This window comes from Cynocephalus volans, chromosome 5 (genome assembly GCF_027409185.1).
Source record: "Cynocephalus volans isolate mCynVol1 chromosome 5, mCynVol1.pri, whole genome shotgun sequence".
Lineage (NCBI taxonomy): Eukaryota > Metazoa > Chordata > Mammalia > Dermoptera > Cynocephalidae > Cynocephalus > Cynocephalus volans.
The window spans coordinates 7,643,496-7,651,985 of NC_084464.1; the positions used below are offsets into that span (position 1 = coordinate 7,643,496).

Consider the following 8,490-nt stretch of genomic DNA (forward strand, 5'->3'; position numbering starts at 1 on the left):
GTTCTGCAAAGTGGATAAGGACATGGTTCCTCATTATCTGTGTTAAGGGAGTTCTGCAGAACTAGAGCTCATTTAGTGGAAAAGAGCTGAATAGATATTTTTCAAAGGAAGACTTACAAATGGCCAACAGACACATGAAAAAATGCTCAGCATCACTAATCATCAGGGAAATGCAAATCAAAACCACACTGAGATATCTCACCCCAGTTAGACTGGCCAGTATTAAAAAGACTGAGTATAACAAATGCTGGCAAGGTTGTGGAGAAAGGGGAACTCTCCTACACTGTTGGCAGGATTGTAAAATATTGTGGCCACTTTGGAGTATAGTATAGTACGGTATGGAGGTTTCTCAAACACTACAGATAGAAGTACCATATGATCCAGAAATCCCAAACAAATTACCCAAACAAAGGGAAATTGTCATGTTGAAGGGGTAGCATCACTCCCGTGCTCATTGCAGCTCTATTTACAATAGCCAAGATATGGAACCAGCCTGAATGTCCATTGATGGATGACTAAGTAAGGAAAATGTGGTGTGTATACATAATGGAATGCTACTCAGCCATAAAAACAGAATGAAATTCTTCTTTTTGTACCAAACATGGATGAGCTTGGAGAAAATTATCTTAAGTGAAATAAGCCAGGCACAGAAAGAGAAATACTTTATGTCCTCACTCATCAGTGGGTGCTAAGAAAGAAGGAAAAGGAAGGAAGGAAGGAAGGAAGGAAGGACCGACCACAGGAAGCACCACACTAATATGTTGAACTTTCAGAGCAAGAGAACAAATCTATGGTTACTCGAGGTGGGAAAGGGAGAGCGGAGGGGGGGAGCTAGGGATAAACTGGGTAAGGGATACAAAGAATAATTATGATTTGTAGTAATGCATATGCTGATATTGATTTGATCATCACATATTGTACACAAATAATGATAGTCAACAGTATACCCCCAAAATATGTATAATCAATTATGCTTCAATAAAAAAATAGAATACACATAAGATGTTTTAAAAATTGATAGTGCATTTCTCTGAGAATACAAAATCTAGGGATTAGAGTACAATGTTTGTAAGAGCTTCATTTCCAAAATTACTTATGCTAGTCTGACCCCCATTCCTCTTTAGCATGGCTGTGTTCATTTAAATTGAGTTTATAAGGCATCTCTTTTTATGGTGTCTCAAAAAGTTTATCAAATTCTCTCTGCAGAAATAAACAACTAACAACAATATAAGTATAAAGGTTAAAAAAACAAACAAACAAAAAACCCAAACTGGAGCTCATTTAGTTTTACAAAACATTGTCCTTTCCTTTCCAGAGTACCCACTTGCTAGTAAGATCATTGGATACTCAGGTTCATAAAACACCCACTGTAATCTACTGGGAGAGTTTCCCATTTTTTTTACTTCAGTGCAGGTGGTGGCATGGAGCAGCCACACCTGGAGGCGGCAGCAGCTGGACTGGAACCATGCTGTGTCAATGCAGCCCTGTCACTGTTGAGAAGTCTCTTCCTCAGTGTGATCTTAGGGCTCCTTGTTTATTATAATGCTGGGAATACCCATTGATGGCCACCTCCTCCCAGGCTGGTCTGAGTGTGATCACACGGTGCAGAGCAGGCTGGGATCTACCAAGGACTGTGCAGAGGAGGTGGTGCTTTGACTGAAGAAGTTGGCCTATCAAGTGGTGCAAAGGGTCCTGGCCTTGGATACAGGACACAAGGGTGGTGAAACTGCTGATGACACATGCATGTCCCCTCGGCATGCCTGAGTTCACCTGACACTGGGGCAGCAGGTCCTTTGCAGGCCTACAGCACCCTCTCCCCAGACAAGTGCACACACACACATACACACATCCACACACATCTCTGCACACCCACACCTATGTGCAAACACACACCTACATACACACGACTGCACATACATACCTACAAACACACAACCCTGCACACACACACACACCTGCACACACACCTGCACGTACACACACCTACCCACACACATCTGCACACACGCACCTGCACACACACACACATGCCTGCACACAGGGCAAGAGCAGGAAAGAGGAACACCACAGTGGACACCCACTGGGCTTCTGGGTGGAAGGACTGTGTTTTTAATGTTATTCTTCATTCATGTTGAACTACTGATTTATGTATAATAATTATCTTTTGTCTTTGTAATAACTGCCTACAAAAATTGAAACCGGGTAATGTACTTTACTTAGTAGGTGAGTGTTTAGTGGATATTATTTAATGTGCTGTTAATGTTTATATAAATATAAAATAATGTGCATATTAAAAATATTCACATGTCACGTAAAGGAGAATAAAAGGTTTTGAAAGTCCCACCCAGCAGAGCTGGTCCTCCTTCATGGCTTGGTCACGTCTCCCAGGCTGTCTCTCCCATTTGACTTCCTCTGTCCTGTGTCTGTCTGTCTCACTCTCTCACCTAAACAGTCATTTACATGCAGGTGTGTATGCATGTTGACAACACATAGATGTTTTTCAACCTGAGACCCTCAATACAGACTGGCCTTCATGACATGTTTACATGACAGTTTCTGTGTGCAGCTCAGCAGCCGCTCAATGTTCCCTGGACCATGTGGACCAGGTTTGAACACCCAGCCCCTCTACAGGATGTTAGAGACGTGGCCAGCCCCTTGCTACCTCCACCAGTGTGGTGATGAAAACACTTCAACAGAAATCTTGAAAACCTGGGCAGCTGTGGTTGTGGAATAACCTCCCCGGATTACCACTGCTTGGCAGATGGACACGCGTGTTCACTTTGATAGAAGTTGCTGAGTGGTTCCTGAGATGGGGTATCTACGAACATGTCTCCCAGGACATCCGCTGGCACCTCTTCTCCCACATTGTCACCAGAGCTGGCCATCACCAGACATACAGACCTGCCCATCTGATGGGGCAAATGACATCCCAATAATGTGTAAATTTTTGTGTGTCATCATAAGGGAGGTCGCGGATGTCTGACATTTACTGGCCATATGAATTGCTTCCCTTTGGAACTGCAGGAACATATCCTTTCTCCCCTTAAAAACATGTATAAATGAAAACTCTTTGTATCACCAGGATGCATATTACCCTTTCTCTGCCCATGAAGAATTTTCCAATCTGGGGTTTGTCTTTTAAGCTTTTGACATTATTCTTGTTTTGTTTTGACCAGCAAAAGTCAGTCTTTTCCTCTGTGGCATCTGGCTCTCCACTCATTCAAAAGTAGTTCCTATTTCAAGATATGGCAATAATAAATATCGGGGCTTTGTGTTTCTACATATACTCTTTGATTTTTCTGTAATTTTCCTCTTACTAAAAACATAAAATTAAAATTAATCAGTTCCTTCTCATATTGTGTGGCCAGACACAAAAGGCCACATAACATAACTGTACAGATAGGAACAATCCATGATAGGTGAATTGACACACACAGAAAATGGAGTGGTTGTCAGGGACTAGGAGAGGTGGGATGGGGAGTGACAACTTAATGGCTACAGAATTGATGAAGCTGTTCTCTCACTAGACAGAGGTGAGGGCTGAACCTGGCATATTGATGTGTGCATAGGCCAACAGAAACTTCAAAGAAGGAAATTCAGGAGGCTCGTGGAAATTAATGGAATAGAATTCCAGCCAGATCTTTAGGATGGCGGACATGGCACTGGGGGAGACAGGTGGGCAGCAGCATCAGAGGCCTGGCCTATCCCTCTATGCTGCCCTCCCAGGGCTCCCCTGCGTGAGCTGCAGTCTTGTACCCTCTGCCCCTGCCTCTCCATAGACCAGCCCCTCCAATGTCCACCCCCAGTATGGCAGTCCCGGAAGAGATTGGCCTGGCAACCAAGGAGGGGCTGGCACAAGCCTCCCGGGAAGGAGCCTTCAATAACTGGTGTGACCACCTTTCCCTTCTTCAGGGAAATCTGACACCTTCCTCTGTCTGGATCCCTGACCCATCCCTGTTGGAATGACCTGTCCATCAGGGCAGGAGGGTGCTGTCTGCTCTGGGCATTACTCGCTGGCACACAGGAGGTGTCCAGGAATATTTGATGAATGAGGAAACAGAGGGAGGCTCTGCTCCCCTGGCCTTCCCAGGGCCCTTGGAAAACCCCAAACTTGAGGTGACATGTGGATGTGCTGCCGAAGTGTCTGCATCCAAATCTGCATCTCCTCTTCCCACTGACACTGATCTCTTGACCCTGACCACACTCTGCACCACCAGCACCAGCTGAGCATCCGCATGGGTGAGCATCCCCGAGTGTGAGCGGGATGCTCTGCACACCTGCTCTGGCTCAGCACGGGTTCTGGGGGTGTGGGCAGGGCTGGATGGGAGGGGTGGGGGCAGGTTCTCTCTGGGCTCACTCTGCTCTCCAGCCTCTCGCACACCCTACAGTGCCTGTGGCCCAATCCCCAGCTCATCTTGACTCCTTTTCCTGCAGGGAAAGGCCTGAGCCCTCAGCCCTGTAGCAGGAATCATAAGATGTGTGGCAGCCAGAGTTCTGCCAGCCCCCATCCACAGGCCCCCACAGACCACGCATAGTTCTGTGGAGATGGGAGCCCCTCCATCTGCACCTAAACCCCACTCACCATTTTAGCTGCTCCAGGGCTCCGCCATCCCCATGAAAATTGGAAGCAATGCTTCTGTACCTAGAGGAGGCCAAGAGGGTGTCACATCTACCATATGCTGGCACTACCTGCTTCTCATGTATATTGTGGTTGTCTGACCTCTGACTAGAATGGAAGCCCAGGAGGGCAGGGAATGTAGTCTCCTCGGTTCATTGGAATATGGTCAGTGCCCAGAAAGTCACTGCACATAGTGTGACTTCAGATACGTTTGTTGAAGGAATGAACGCCAATCAACTCCTCCCAAGATATCTGGGTGCACCTGAAGTCCCTCTGCCAGCCTCCAGTCTCCCTGCTTTGAATACACCCAGAAGCCTACAGATAGAATCTCAAATGTGAAAAGAGTGAAGCCCAAGTCAACGAGGTCAGTGAGGGTGTGACAGAGACTTCCTCGTGGGGGGGCTGGAATCCTCAATGAGGACGACCGTGGCCCCTCCAGCAGAACTTTCCACAGGGCTGGACTCCGGAGCAGCACTTTCCATGGGGGACCCACTGGAGCTTGTTCCTGTTACCACCCACTGAACACAGGCGGAAACTGATGCTTAGAGGGGTGTGGTGACAGTCCCAAGACTCACAGCTGGGAGGCAGCCGAGTGACACTGTGTGATCGAGGGGCAGAGTGCTCACCTGAGGAAAAGCAGGTGCAGCACCTGCTGGGGACTGGCAAAGTTCCTGTAGCTCAGGAGAAAGGTATGCACATAGGAGCGGTTGCCATCCAGGACAGCGAGCAGCAGGTGCGCCACCCGCTTCTGCAGGGTGCCTGCCGGTACTGGCCACACCATGTGGGTGGCATCCAGGCTCAGGTAGGACTTGTTTGTAGTCTAGAACAGGAAAGGGGAGAGATACACAGTGACAGCACCATGAACCCCCAGGTGGGAAGGGGCCGGAGGCCAGTCTTAACCCCAGGGAGGACATGAGAAGACAGCCTGAGGGCCCAGGGTTCATGTACAGGGTGGTGGTTGCCACCCCCGCAGTCCCCTTTCACCCTCCAGCCCTGACCTGAGGTGTGAACACACCAGGAACCAGCAGGTTTATAAATCCCCCACCCTCTGCCCCTTCCCAGGGAGGGTGTCCCATGTCCCCATGACCCCCCACACACAGGAGGAGGGTGTGCGGTCACCCAGGGAAGCTCACAGTGCTGGCCTGGCCCGCCCTCCCCTGGGACACCTGGCATTACCTTTGGGGACCTCCTGCCAAATGGCCACAGGAGTCCAGGGCGAGGGCTGACCCAGCGCCGGAAGCATCGGACAAACCTCTCAGCCCAGGGCTGCCTGGGGCTACCGCCCCGGGAACTCGGGATACAGCACGACATCTCACTCTGCCTGTGGCCAAGTGAGCTGGGGAAGGGGCTGTGTATAGAATGTGGGTGCCAGGTTACCGAGTTCCGAGTTCAGTTGGGGTCTGTCGTCAAGGAAGTGAGGTCACCTCCTGGTACCTCATTTCCTGAACCCCTCCTCTGTGTACAAGAGTGCAAGTGCCCCTCTGGGTACCTGACTGGTGACCCTCCTGCCCCATGAACTCTCTCTATTGCCCACACTTCCACCAACACTGCCTGACCACACCCCTGTGCAAAGCCTGGGTGCAGCCAGCTTCACAGCTCGGAGGACATACATGTAAGTTCAGCCCCAGCTCCTCCTTCTTATCACTTATGTGACCCTGGACAAGACATTGTGACTCTCAGGACCTTGCCAGTCTCCCCTTCTGCACAGTGGCTGGCCCTTGTTTTGTTTCTTTTAATCAAATACCTTCTGTGTTAGTTCATTCCTGTGGCTTATAACAAAATACTTGAAAGTGGGTGATTTGTAAAGAAAACAAAATCTATTGCTTACAGTTTCTGAGGCTGGGAAGTCCAAAGTCCATCTGGTGGTGGTGACAGTGACCCCGGGGTCTCACATTGCAAGATGGTGGAAACAGAGAGAGCAAGACAGAGAAAGACAGACTCTCTTCTTCTTTTAAAGTCCTCAGAACCACACCCCCGACCATCATTTTTAATCCATTTGCTCCTGCATGGTCCTACAATCCAATCAGCTCTTCAAGGCTCCACCTTTCAACTACCATAATAGGATTTCCCATCCTCTTAACAGTCACAGTGGGTGCTAAGTTTCTTTCTTTTTTCTTTTTCTTTTTCTTTTTCTTTCTTTCTTTTCTTTTCTTTTCTTTTCTTTTCTTTTTCTTTACAGCAACCAGGGATTTAATATAAATACAAGCAGCATAGAGAAACTCAAAACTATACATAAGCCAAACCCAGATGCCAAGAAGTGGGGATGAAGGCAGGATTTCTGACCCTTTGGTTCAGCCGGCCCCGCAAATAAAATCCAACCAAAGAAATCAAGAAAATAACCATGATTCCTACTGAGCTGTGGGAGAAAGAGAGGTGACGGGACAAAGGTAGGTGTGGGTGTCACCATGGGGTCAGGTCTGACCCTGGGCTGGGAGGGGGAGGGCCAGGTCCTTCACCACCACATAAGCCAAACCCGAGCCCCCCAGGTGCTATGAGGCCCGGCCCGAGCAGGGAGGCTGTGTCACACATGAGGCAGGACACCGCCCCTCCCACGAATGGGATCAGGCAGTGGCCACCCAGGCCTGCTAGGCTGGAGACTGACACAGGCTCTGCCTCCTTGTTTAGGCTGCCTGTGGAGGACGGGGTCACTGCTTCATGATGGCACCTGGCTCAGCCCCAGCAGACCACAAGAAGCCGGCCCCAGACTCACTCAGTGCCTCCAGCAGCTGTGCGGACGCTGCATCCTTGGCTACGTCATGCCCGTCCTGCCCATCTGCGGCCAGCGCAACCCAGATAAGGCCGCTGAAAGGCACTGGATGACCAGGGATCACCGACTGGTACCAGAAGGGGTGCCAGCCAGCAGGTCCTGTGCCCAAACACTTGGTGAGGAACACTGGGCTGCCCAGCCTCATTTGTTAGCACAGCAGCTGGAGGGCAGCCCGAGCCCCTTGGGACCCTAGCCTGTCCCTAGCCAAGGCCAATCGGCTGCCCTGCGGCTGTAGGCACCGCAGTGAGGGACCCGCAAGCTGCTGGCGGAGTCGCTGCTTCGGGCCTGGCTTGAGCCACTCCACGGCCACCTGCCCGCCACAGAGGCGTGACAGCCCTCCCACCAGGGCCTTTGGGGGCAGGCGGCGGCGGTGCGCTGCGAGCTGAACTTGAGCAGCGCGATCTGCGCGGGCGCCGCTGGGGCTGGGCAGCAGCAGAGCCTCCTGCAGGCCGGGCCCGGAGGCTGCAGCGCGGCTGCAGCGGCGGCGGCTCCCGTCAGCGGCGACCCGTCCACGCCAGCTCGCTCTTCTCGCCGCAGCGGGCGGCTGTGCAGCGTGGCCATGGCGGCCTGGGCGCCGCGCCGCGAGCTGCAGCGGGCGTCAGGAAGACGCGGTTCAGGCCGCCGAAGGTCATGGGCAGGCGGATCTCGCAGGCGGCCCGCACGCTGCCGCAGTGGGATCCGCTGGTGCTCGGAGACGTCCTGGGGCAGCCGCCCGAGAACACCTCCGAGCCGGCCGGCGGCGGGCTGCCCACCCGGCCTGGGGCTGGCCCGCCGTCCTTCCTCTGCCCCTCCACCTGCACCAGGCGGACGCCCGTCTCCCTGACCCGCGCCTCCAACGCCGCCTCGTTCTCTGGATTCACCTGCTCACCCTGGAGCTCACACGCCCGCTTGGACTCGTAAGTTTCTACTACAGAAAACGTGGGGATACAAGTCAAGCCTCAATGAGTTTGGGGGGGACACAATTCAATCCACTACGCTTTCCCCCTACCCGAACCCAAACCCTAACCCTAACCCTAACCCTAGCCTAACCTGAACCCTAACCCGAATCTGAAACCTTAGCCTAAACCGAACCCAAACCTGAACCCGAACCCTAACCAGAACCCTA

The 8,490-nt window shown here is 51.4% G+C and overlaps 1 pseudogene; it reads right to left on the reverse strand.

Annotated features, from left to right (window-relative positions):
- Nucleotides 1-7,263: 7,263 nt before the first annotated feature.
- On the reverse strand, nt 7,264-8,275 carry LOC134377595 (dead end protein homolog 1-like; annotated as a pseudogene).
- Between the last annotated feature and the right edge of the window lie 215 nt (nt 8,276-8,490).